Here is a 13,087-nt window from a genome sequence, read left to right as displayed (position 1 = left end):
AGTATTCATTGTTTTTGTACCACACCCAGTGCTCCATGCAATCCGTGCCCTCTCTAATACCCACCACCTGGTTCCCCCAACCTCCCACCCCCCCAACCTCTTCAAACCCTTCAGATTGTTTTTCTGAGTCCATAGTCTCTCATTGTTCACCTCCCCTTCCAATTTCCCCCAACTCCCTTCTCCTAACACTCCATGCCCAGTGTGGAGCCTAGCACAGGGCTTGAACTCATAAACCTGAGATCAAGATATGAGCTGAGCTCAAAAGTTGGAGGCTTCATCAACTAAGCCACACTGGTGCCCTATATGTATATGTATTTTAATTGTCCCCCCCCCCCCCCAATCTTATGCTAGACTGTGAACTCCCTGAGGGCAGTGGTTGTGTTCTTTTTTTTTTTTTTTTTTAAGATTTTATTTATTTATTTGACAGAAGAGATCACAAGTAGGCCGAGAGGCAGGCAGAGAGAGAGAGGTGGAAGCAGTTCCTGCTGAGCAGAGAGCCCGATGAGGGGCTCCATCCCAGGACCCTGGGATCAGGACCTGAGCTGAAGGCAGAGGCTTTAACCCACTGAGCCACCCAGGCGCCCCCAGTGGTTGTGTTCTTAATATCTTTGTATATTTAGTGCCTGATATATCTGTGTCTGGCAGAAAATGATAAATGAATGTCTGTAATTCCATACTTAGTGCTTCTTTCTTTCAGGTGAACATTAGTCTGAGAAAAGATTAGATATTCAAATGTTATAAGTCATTGACCACTTTAGTATGAATTGCTCCAGGATTTAATTATAGTTCTGTGAAAGGTAGACACCAGGAGTGGGTCCAAATGTGCGTGTTCTATGATAGCGAGGAGTCAGCATCAAGAGGAGGGGAATTCAGGATAGGAGAGGGTCCTGGAAGGCTCTAGGACGAAGGCGATCAGCAGCCTCAGGCACAGCTTCCGGTGTGCCTAGCCTGACCGCGCGCTAGAGTGCAGGACGCTGACCAAGCGCAGCGCGTCCCATCGGGCCGGAAACGGGGCTCGCCCGCGTGTAGGGGGCTTCCTCGCTTTGTACCGCGCCACTTCCCCCACCAAGGCCGCCGGAAGCGGCGTCGGCGTTCGGGGGCAGGCGGGTGTTATCTTTCCCCGCCGCGCGCAGGAAGCCCGCAGGAGCCCGAGGCCAGCACGCAGAACCTTACCACCCAGGCCGGGAGGGCTGGGGGTTCTGCGCAGCGGTCGCCTGGTCATCTCCCTGCCTCCTTGATGCTTTCCGGGAGACCGGGAGGCCTCTGACTTTCCTACCGTCAAGACCAGCCAGCTCGCACTGCCTCCCACGGCTAAGCCCTGCTCCAGTGCTTGTCCCAGGAAGGGAATAGAGCATTGGTCCTGAGATGGGGGATCTGAGCGCAGCTTCGCTGTGGCCGCTTCCGGAGACGTTTTAACAGGGGCTTTTAAGGCCCAAAGAAGGTGTAGCTAAGGCATTCTTTAGGCAGGGCACCACTGGAGACAAGGTGAATTCCACACGGAGGGAACACCTTGTGTGAGAGTGGCTGGTACTTCATTAAGGACAGGAGGGACTGTCCTTCCTTCCTCCTTCCTCCTTTCTTCCTTCCTCTCTCTCTCTCTTCCTTCCTTCCTCCCTCCCTCCCTCTCTTTCTTAATTTCTCTCCTCCCCTCACATCCTTCCCTTCCTTTCCTTTCCCTTCCCTATTTATTTATTTGAGAGAGAGAGAGAGAGCCCATGGATGCCGGTGCAGAGGGACAGTGAGAGAATCCTCAGGCACACTCCCTGCTGGGCGTGGAGCCCTATGCTGGCTGGATCCCAGGACCCTGCAGAAACTGAGATCATAACCCCAGCAGAAACTGAGTCCGAGGCTTCACAGACTGAGCCCTCTGAGGTACCCTGGACCTAGTTTTCAATGAGAAATGGGTGCCCACGGGTTGTGGGACTGGGCAAAGGCTTCCAGGACATTATTTATATGTCAAGGGATGGTCTTTCCTTAATCTGAATATCATTTGAATAGAAAACAGAATCATGTAGGCTTGGGTGTGCCCATGGCACACAGTTGCACATTGATATTGCATACTTGTATGCTCACATATGTATATACAGGTGTACACACAGATACATGTGTGTCTTCCCTTGTCTCTGTATAGATGTGCGTGCACACCCACCCCCACACACCCACACAGCCCTTCTGTGCCAGGTTGAGTCTTAGGAAATCTGCCCATGTAGAATGCCTATTATACATGGCAGTCTGTGTTTACCGAACGCTTCCTGATGTTTCTTAATTTTTCAGGTCTGGGAAGGAGATTTCTGTTAAGATCCCACCGGATTTTCTTTGGCACCTGGGGCTTTGTTTTTTCTTCAAATTTTAAACTATAGGAGCCATCTGGGAGAAGGAGGCTTCTGCCATGTGTGGGTTTGCTTGAGACTGCTGCCCCCAAAGACTGCCTTTAGGCACCACTGCATGGTTGGTAGAATTTATCATTCATTTATTCATGCATTCAGATGAACTTACCTAGGCATCTCCTCTGAACTGGCCCTGTGCTAGGCCTGAGGATCCAGAGAAGAAAGCTTTGTTCTTGCCCTTGGGGGAGAGCAGCTCAGTAGGGAGTTGGATGGGTAAACAGACAAATGCAAATATGGATGATAAGAACTGTGATGGGGAAGGTCAAGGCTGCAGGAGTGTAGGGGAAGTCCTTCTGGAGGAGGTGAGGCTGGGGCTAAGTCTTGAGGGATGAGTAAGGCCAGGGAAGGTGTGGGGAGGACTTTCAAGTAAGAAGTAAGTACATAAAGGCCCAGAGTTGAGGGAGGAAGTGGTGCTCTCTGAGAACCAACGGTGGCTGGATTTAGCAGCATCCAGTGTGGGGAGGGGCAATGGACAGGGCTGTGAGGCTGGACAGGTTGGTAAGGTCTAAATCACTGAGGGCTAAGGGTGCTTCCCTGAGAGACTTGGACTTCATTCTGAGGCCACTGGAGGTGTTCTGTGGGAGTGAAAGGGGGGCTTGTATGTTGGGAAGAGGATTCTGGCTGCAGTGTGGATGTTGGGCCGACAATAAGAACAGGACAGGTGGATGGAGATAAGGGCACGCCTTGAGAGGCATTTAAGAAGTGGAATCTAGGGGCACCTGGGTGGCTCAGTGGGTTAAGCCTCTGCCTTCGGCTCAGGTCATGATCTCAGGATCCTGGCATCAGGCTCTCTGCTCAGCAGGGAGTCTGCTTCCCCACCCCTCTCTGCCTGCCTCTCTGCCTACTTGTGATATCTGTCTGTCAAATAAATAAATAAAAACTTAAAAAAAAAAGTGGAATCTATGAGGAGCACCTGGGTGGCTCAGTGGGTTAAGCATCTGCCTTCAGCTGAGTTCATGATCCCAGGGTCTTGGCATCGAGACCTGCATTGGTCACCCTACTCATTGGAGAGCCTGCTTCTCCCTCTCCCTCTGTCTGGCATTCCCCCTGCTTGTGCTCTCTCTCTCTGTGTCAAATAAATAAATAAAAATCTTAAAAAAAAAAAAAGGAAGAAGTGGAAACTGAGACTGGACTGATTGAAGGGGGAAGGAGGGAGGAGTTAGAACCACTCCCAGGGTCACTGGATGTGGTACCTGGCCATTAGCTAAGACAGGGAAGGCTGGAGGCACAGGTTTCTTGGGCCAGATGATTGTATGGGACGTGTTGCATGTTGCATTTGAGGTGCCTGAGGGGCATTTCAATAGAGATGTCTAGAAGGCTGTGGGACACGTAGACCTGGTCTCAGGAGAGAGGTGGGGCAGGATGAAGTCACCCAGGGAAGATGTGGGGAAAGAGAAGAGAACACTGGAAGAGATAGATGGGTAGAGTGGGGAGCCTGTAACATGGCTGGGCAGGAGCAGCCAAAGAAGCTGGAGGTGAGCAAGGGTGTGCCATGTTGCAAAGACCTTGGGAAGATGTTGGTCAGGCCTGCTCAGGACCCTCCCTCCACCCACCCTCTCTAGTTCCCCGGGCCTGTGGCACCTTGCTCCTTATGGAGTGATTGGTATTTCAGTGGTGACAGAGTCTCTCTGATGGAGAATATTCAGATACTGCAGTATACTAGTTGTGGAACAAAGTGGGGGGGGGGTTTCTTATGTGCTTTAAATACAGTTCTTTTTTTTTTTTTAAGATTTTTAAATTTATTTGGGAGAGAGAGAATGAGAGAGAGAGAGCATGAGAAGGGGGAGGGTCAGAGGGAGAAGCAGACTCCCCCCTGAGCAGGGAGCCCATTGTGGGACTCCATCCCCCGGGACTCCAGGATCATGACCTGAGCTGAGGGCAGTCGCTTAACCAACTGAGCCACCCAGGTGCCCTAAATACTCATAGTTCTTATTCATGTAACTCTTACGAGGTGCTGGTTACACACTATTATGTTTGATCTTTAAACAAGTCTTTTTAGATAGATAGTATTTTCTCTACTTTACAAATGTATAAACTGCAGCTCAGAGAGGTTAAATGTCTTGCCAGGGTCCTTCAGCTAGTTAGAACTGGAGCTGGGATGTGGAGTCTCTTTGCTTCACAGGACCCCCACCTGGTGGTTTTTTTTTTTTTTTTTTTTTTTTTTTTTTTTTTTTTTTTGCATTTACCGCCCTATGATTTTTCCTTACTGCACATTCAGTGGTGGCTGCCTCCTGGATGGGCATCTGAGGCTGGCCATGCTTGCCCACACCCTTCAAACCTTCAGGCCACGGGGACTTCAGAGGAGGTCTGTATCCCAGATTAGCCCTAAAGACAACATGCTCCCAAAGAAGAAAGAGGAGGTCTAGGCACAGCCAAGGCCTCTGATGGGAAGGGCTTCCCGAGAATCAGTGGGGAACTTCCTCCTGGAAAAGCCAGGAGAGGGGCAGTTCCTCTCCTGGGCCAGGCATCGGGGAGTCAGGGCCCCAGCTGTTCCTGCCCAGCCGCCCACAGGCCTGAGCGCCCACCGGAGACAGGAGGCCCTGCCTGCTCACTGCCCATTGTCCCGGCACCACAGAGCCGCTTCCCATGCGCCTCCTGTTTATACAGGAAGCCCCTGCTCAGGGATGCCACCTCCCAATCCTGATGGCTGGATGCAGGCTTGAATTCCTCCCAGGCAACCCCAGGAGTCAGGACTAGAGTGAGTTATCATTGCTTAGGGGCTTTAAGAATTATGATAGCAGAGTGGATAAAAAGTGTGGCCTTGCTGTGTGGTTGTCGTGGGTGTGAATTTGACCACTTGTTAGTTGCATGACCTGGGACTTTCACACCAAGTCTGTGAGTGCAGGTTCCTCCTCTGTAACCAGGGGAATGTGATTCCTACCTATCTCACAGGTTTGACATAAGGATAAATGATATATGGAAATATCTGGAACATAGTATATATGCTCGATAAATTATTGATTTCATTGTTGTTGTTCCTTGTTCTTCTCAATTTCAGTTGCACCAAATTTCAGCTGTCTTTCCATTGCAGGGGTGCCTGGGTGGCTCAGTTGGTTGAACAGCTGGCTATCTGCAGCTCAGGTCATGATCCCAGGGTCCTGGCATGGAACCTCATGTCCATTCTCAGCGGGGAGCCTACTTATCCCTCTCTTTCCCTCTTGTACTCTATTGGCTAACTCTGTCTCTCTCTCTCCCCCAAATAAATAAATAAAACCTTTAAAAAATATGTCCTCCCAATTCTGTGACACTTCTCCCTTTGAGATGCAGGGTCTACGTGCCCTCCCTTTGGATATGGGTGGGTTTGTGACTACTTTGACCAAAATGGTATAGTAGAGGTGATGCCGAGTGATTTCTCAGGCTTTATTTTGGTTGTTGGAACATTTATACTTGGAACCCTAAATCACCACGTAAGAATCTAACTACCTTGAGGATATCTGGCTGGCTTAGTCCATAGAGCATGTGATTCTTGGTCTTCGGGTAATGGATTTCAAACCCCACATTGGGCAAGGAACGTACCAAAAGACAAACCAAACCAAAACAAAAGAATTAACTCTGGAGTTTTGTAGGCAATAGGGGCATTCTTCTTGGGTGTACTATCAGTGGGTGGGAATAGTTTTTTCCATTTCAACAAAAACTTATTGAGTTTCAAAATGGTAGACTGCACGCCAACTGAAATTTCCTCCCTTACCCACAGAAGGTGTAAAAATTAAAAAGATAAAATAACAAAACAGAGTTGTGCTTAAATTATTGAGTGATACTCTTGGTAGACCAGTAATGATAAAGTTCCTAGAATAAAGAAGTCAATAGAATGTGACAGTCATAAACTGAAGAGGTTCTGAGTTCGTGGCCAAAACATATATGGGATTATGTCTCAGAAGAGGGGTGCACGCAATCAAGACTCACCAACCAATAACCATTTGTCAAGCACTTACTGGGTACTGAGCTTTTGTCACTGTTATCTGTGTATTTCTATAGTCAGTACTTGTTTAGAGTTACCTACATGTTTCCATTTTCTCTGCTCATCCATTCCTTCCTTTCGAGTTCAATTTCCTTCTTCCTGAAGTAGAAGGTTTCATAGCGTTTTCACCAAAAGTTTGTAAGTAGTAAGTCTTTTGCTGAAATTTAAAAACTTCATTCTCCCTCTTACATGTTAATATAGCTGGATGTAGAACACTGAAGTTGACAGTTACTTTTCTTTAGCACTGGAAGATCCTTGGAATATTCTATTACTTTCTGGCTTCTGTAGAGAAGTTGAGAAGTCTGCAGTAAACCTAGTTGTTCCTTGATAGGTAATGTGTCTATTCTCTCTAGTTGCTTTTAAAGTTTTATTTTGGTGGCCTGCAATTTTAATATGATATATCTAGGCATGAAATTACTTTTATGTAATCTGCTTGGGGATTGGAGTGATTATTCCTTATTAAGATTCATATTTTTATCATTATTGAGAATTCTTGGTTGTTATATGTTTTAATATTATCTCTCTCTCATTTTGTTCTTTCCTATTACATATTTGTCAGACCTTCTCATTCCCTTTTTTTCTTTTAATTATCTTTCATTCTTTCCATTGCTTTCTCTCTCTGTGCAATCTTTTTTTTTTTTAAGATTTTCTTTATTTATTTGACATAGAATAAGAGAGAGAGCACAAGCCAGGGAGCAGAGGGAGAGGGAGAAGCAGGTTCCCCACTGAGCAGGGAGCCTGACACAGGGCTCAGCCCCAGGACCCCAGGATCATGACCTGAGCTGAAGGCAGATGCTTAAATGACTGAATCATCCAGGGGCCCCTCTCTCCGTGCAATCTTATGAGTGATTTCCTCATAGGTGTTTCTAATTCAGTAATTCTCTTTTCATCTCCATCTAATCTACAACTAGACTCATGTATTAAAATTTAAATTTTGCATTTCTAGAAGTTTTATTTGGTTCTTCAAGAAACCTGCCTGGTATTTCATTATGGTTTCTGTTTCTTCTCTTTTTGTTTTTTATTATTTTAAATACACTTATTTTTGGGGCGCCTGGGTGGCTCAGTGGGTTAAGCCGCTGCCTTCGGCTCAGGTCATGATCCCAGGTCCTGGGTTCGAGCCCCACATCGGGCTTTCTGCTCGGCGGGGAGCCTGCTTCCTCCTCTCTCTCTGCCTGCCTCTCTGCCTACTTGTGATTTCTCTCTGTCAAATAAATAAATAAAATCTTTAAAAAAAAATAAAAAAAAAATAAAAGGACACATCCTTAAAAAAAAAAAAAAATAAATAAATAAATACACTTATTTTATTATCTCTCAGAATGTTCAGTTATTAGAAGCTCTTGATATGCCATTTCTTCTATTGTGTCTGAAAGCTCTTGTTGATGGTAAACATTTTTTGGTATGGTTTGCCATTTTCTTTTCTTTCTTTCTTTTTTTTTTAAAGATTTTATTTATTTACTTGTCAGAGAGAGAGAGAGAGAGATCACAAGTAGGCAGAGAGGCAGGCAGAGACAGAGGGAGAAGCAGGTTCCCTGCCGAGCAAGGAGCCCGATGTGGGACTCGATCCCAGGATGCCGGGATCATGACCTGAGCCGAAGGCAGCCGCCCAACCAACTGAGCCACCCAGGCGTCCCTGTGGTTTGCCATTTTCATTGGTGATTTCTTTCCCTACAGTACTTTTGTACTGCCTGACTTGTAGGAATGACCATACAGAGAGGTTTTATTTTGCTTAACTATTTGACTTGGAATATCTGCACAATGTACATGGTATATGTCCAACTCTAAATCATCATCTGGTGTAAGCTTGGTGTTCAGGCTTCTCGTGGGAGACCAAGGAAGAGACTCTCTGTCTCTGGGCTGCTGGGAGAGTTTTTCTAGCCCTCTTTCACTAAGGATGCAGCTCTTCAAAAGTCTGGACTTTAGGTAGGATACTCCTAATTTAACTTGAATGATCCCAAAGCGCTGTCTCTTGTCCCTGTAAGATGGTGAGAACTGAAGCTTCTCATCTTTAGAGATATTTTCCAGTCTATAAGCCCTATTAAGGGTTTCTCCAGTATCAGCTCATGTGTTCCTCTTCTGGCTTTCTATTCCCTCTATTTCTGGCATCTAGGGATTTCTCTTTCTTGAGAGCTAGAAGTTGAAAAGTGGATATTTTTATTTTTAAGTCTAGAATTTCTGTGAGTTTGTAATGGAAAACCCCCCTTTTTTTCCTTATAGCTTTTGGTCACAAAGAAACCTTTCCAAACTCTTTGCATATGCTCTCTCTATCATCCTCACAAGAACCCTGTGACACAGGTGTTATTCATCTCCTTTCTTTCATGTGTTATGAGACTGGATCTTGGCACATATAAGTTTTGTCCTAGATCAGACAGGTAGGAAATGGCCTTGGCAAGATTTGAACCCAGGTTTCTTTGATTCTACTTAATGTAGCATGTAGGACATTATGGTAACTCCCTTTCTCCCATTTTGTTATGAAAATCATAACATAATACATGTACAATCCATCCAGATTCCATAATTATCATTTTTCTTTATTCGCTTCATTATTGTATCTATTTACTCATCCTTCTCTCTCTCTCTTTAAAGATTTATTTATTTACTTGAGAGAGAGAGAGAGAGCAGTGCGGGTGGGCAGAGAGAAGGAGAGAGAGAATCTCAGGCAGACTCCCCACTGAGTGTGGAACCTGATGTGGGGCTTGATCTCACTACCCTGAATTCATGACCTGAGCCCAAATCAAGAGTCGGATGCTTAACTGACTGAGCTAGCCAGGCACCTCCCATTTACCCATCCTTGTATTCCCCTATCTATCGATCTTACATTTTGATACATCTCAAAATAAGTTTCAGGCATTAGTATGCTCCATCCCTAAACAGTTCAACGTGCATATTGTTAACTAGAGTTAAATCTATGTTTATGGTTCTTTTATCCCCCTAGTTACAAATCAGCCATTATTAGCTTTGTCATCCATGAGTTTTGATTAATGTATACACCTGTGTAATGCGAATCCATTTCAACATATAGAACCTTATCACCTCTGTAAGAAGTTCTCTCCTAACACTTCTTAGTCAATCTTGGCACTCACCCAGAGACAAGCACTCTTTTGATGCCGCCCCCCCCAGAATAGTTTTGCCCGTTCTAGAAATTCATGTAAATGGATTCTTACCAGGTATACTTTCTTTGGCACATATTCTTTCATTCAGCATAATGATGTTGAGATTGAATTTGTGTCATGTGTGTGTGTTACCAATAGTATGTTAATTTTTTTTAAGATTTTATTTATTTATTTGACAGACAGAGATCACAAGTAGGCAAAGAGACAGGCAGAGGGAGAGGAGGAAGCAGGCTCCCTGCTGAGCAGAGAGCCCGATGAGGGGCTCCATCCCAAGATCCTGGGATCATGACCTGAGCCGAAGGCAGAGGCTTTAACCCACTGAGCCACCCAGGCGCCCCAGTGTGTTAACTTTTATTGCTGAGTTGTATCTCATTGTTTGGTCATAACACAGTTTATCCATTTTCCTATTGTTAGACACCTGAGCTGAAAGTGCAGAGGGTGTTCAGGGGTCAGGAACTGTCTAATACATAGGAGCTGTATTCAGTGTTTGGAGGTCATGATAAAGTTATTTATTTATTTTTTTTAAAAGATTTTATTTATTTATTTGACAGAGAGAGATCACAAGTAGATGGAGAGGCAGGCAGAGAGAGAGAGAGGGAAGCAGGATCTCCGCTGAGCAGAGAACCCGATGTGGGACTCGATCCCAGGACCCTGAGATCATGACCTGAGCCGAAGGCAGCGGCTTAACCCACTGAGCCACCCAGGCGCCCATGATAAAGTTATTTAAACATGGGTGCCTGGGTGGCTCAGCCGGCTGGGCATCTGCCTTCAGCCTGGGTTGTGATCCCGGGGTCCTGATCCAGGGTCCTGGGATCTAGCCCCACACTGGCTCCCTGCTCAGTGGGGAGCCTGCTTCTCCCTCCGCCTCTCTCTCTCTGTGTCTTTCATGAATAAATAAGTAAAATCCTTTTTAAAAAGTTGCTTAAGGGGGCGCCTGGGTGGCTCAGTGGGTTAAGCCTCTGCCTTCAGCTTAGGTCATGATCTCAGGGTCCTGGGATTGAGCCCCGTGTCGGGGGGCTGTCAAATAAATAAATAAATAAAATCTTTTAAAAAAGTTGTTTAAATACTTTAATAAATACTGTTATTGTAACAGTTTCTTTTCTTTTTTTTAGAGAGAGAGAGAGAGAGAGCACTCATGCATGTGCACAAGCGGGTAGTGGGGAGGGGCAGAGGGAGAGGAGAGAGACTCCTAAGCTGACTCCAAGGTCAGTGCGGAGCCCTACACGGAGCTGGATCTCATGACCCTGAGATCATGACCTCAGTCGAAATAAAGAGTTGGACATTTACCGGACCGAGCCACCCAAGCACCCTGTTGTAACAGTTTCTGTGACATGGTGGGGAGAGTCATGTAGCAGCCAGATTATAGTTAGTTGAGGGAGATGAGAAAGTGCAGAGAAAGAACTCGTGGTTTTCTTAAGATGAGTAGATGAAAAGTGAGGAGCAAAGAGTAGTAGCTAGAGGGGTGTTCCGGGGTCAGAAACAGTATATATACCATATATAACATAAATAATATATAATATAAATATATTTAATAATATGTATGTTACAAACAATATATATAAAATAAATATATATAACATGTACACATATATTTATACATATATAAATTCAACCCATATATGTATATATGTATAAACATAAATATATTTCTATTTAATGGGAATAACAGAAGCATGTTTTTACTGTGGGAGAGGGGAGAGAGAGGAGGGAGATGGGAGTCCTGGCTTCTGGGGACTCCCATGGCTTCCCTCCTCTTGGCCCTGAGTGTCAGGTTCTGGGCAGAGCCCATGGTCCCTGTGGCTGCTCTCTGGCTTCTATTGGCAGAGTCTCAGGTCCTGAATCTTTCCCTCTGCCAATCTGATGTCCAGACTGACAACTGAAGGGACAGCTGAACTTGGTCTTGGCCATCTGTTCAGATGTTGATGTGCTGGGAGAGAGGGAATGCAGGTGTTACTGAGAGATGATAGTAGCTTCGCTGGGCAGCAGGGAGGAACCTACTCAGGATAATCAGGCCGTCTCTTGTGGTGATGTTCGCATGGACCTTGCCATGGGAGAAGGGCAAAGACTCCTTCCAGGTCGAAGAAGCTGTGGCTTGGGGAAGGGCTGATCCCTCCCTTGTGAGCTTTTGCTGGCTGGAGCCTCGGGGTGAGATCACCTGCTGACTGACATACAACATTCCGGTGCAGGGGCTGACCCAGGGGCTCGCTTCTGTCCACGTTAGGTTCTCAAGATGATTTGTTGGATTGATAAAAGAAAATCTGCTTTTAAAATAACTCGGGCTTTATTGGGTGCGGCTAGGAGTGCTACTGTTCTAGAGTGTTTAACAAGGACCAGGGAGTTCTTGTGACTCTTTAAACGATCGCTTTTTGGGAGAGGTCAGGCTTGTCATGAAGTGCTTTTCCAATTGGCTCTCAATACTGGACTTTTGTAGCTTTAATAAGTCTTTATTGATTTATATCAAACACATATATTTTCCTCTTTAAAAACTCAATTATACTGAGGTATAATGATCATACCTAAAATGCACCTATTTCAAGAGTGTATTTTGGGGAGTTTTGACATATTTAAACATCAATGTAATGAATAATCAAGGTATAGAACACTTCCACCTCCCCCAAAATTTCCTTTGTTCCCCTTTCTAGTCAATTCTGCACCCCACCCCCAACTCCTCAAACCACAGATCTGCTGTCTCTTACTACAGATTAGATTTGTCTTTCTGGAGTTTCCTGTAAATGCAATAATACTGTGTACTGTCTTTTGTATCTTTATGACTTCTGTTGCACAGTGTAATATTTTCTAGATTCACCCATGTTGTTGAGTTCATCTGTGGTTCATTCCTATTTATTTGAGTAATATTCCATTGTGTGTATAGATCCTAATTTACTGAATAGATAATATGGACACTTGGTGCAAAGCTCATTACACAAGTACCCTAATGCCTAACCAATCAGTTCCTTTTTACGGGCAAGCAATATGAGCAGCTTCTTGTATATCCTTTTGAGTTATTTTATGCATTTAGAAGCAGGTATGTATGTGGGATCTTCCTCCAGTCCTTCAAGAAATGTATCTAATTCTGCTTGTGTGTATGTATAATCTTAGAAGTGGAACTATAAGAGTATAAATTCACCAAAAAATCATATGTATGTAATTTTGACAAATATTTCCAAATTATCCTCCACAGAGGTATAACAGATTCCCCCCAACATTTTTCTTTTTTTATTTAGTTTTTGAAAGACTTAAACATACACTGGAGATGGACAAGACAAGGAACCTAGCCTGGATTGGGTCTAAGGAGGTGCTTGGCCCACAGGAGCCCTGATTCCTGATTCTAAAAGGGGAAATGATTGGATCAGATAGGCAGCACGCATGTGTGTGTGTTCGTGAGTGTGCATGTACGTGCGTGTGTGTGTGTGTGTGTGTGTGTGTGTGTGTGTGTGAACAGTCCTCATCCTTGCTGCAGCCAGGGTAGATCTTGGAATATGCCAATCTCATGCTTTTGCTCCAGTGGCTTGTTGGGGGAGCTCTTGGGGACAATCGGAAATTCTTACCTTGGCCTCTAAAGCCCAGAGTGGTGTGGCCCTGCTGTCCCCCAGCCTCCTCTGATGAGCTCTCCCTGGGTTGCTTGCACTCCA

Source organism: Lutra lutra, chromosome 1 (assembly GCF_902655055.1).
Source record: "Lutra lutra chromosome 1, mLutLut1.2, whole genome shotgun sequence".
NCBI lineage: Eukaryota > Metazoa > Chordata > Mammalia > Carnivora > Mustelidae > Lutra > Lutra lutra.
The sequence above is the reverse complement of the archived record's forward strand: the minus strand, read 5'-3'. Positions refer to the sequence as shown.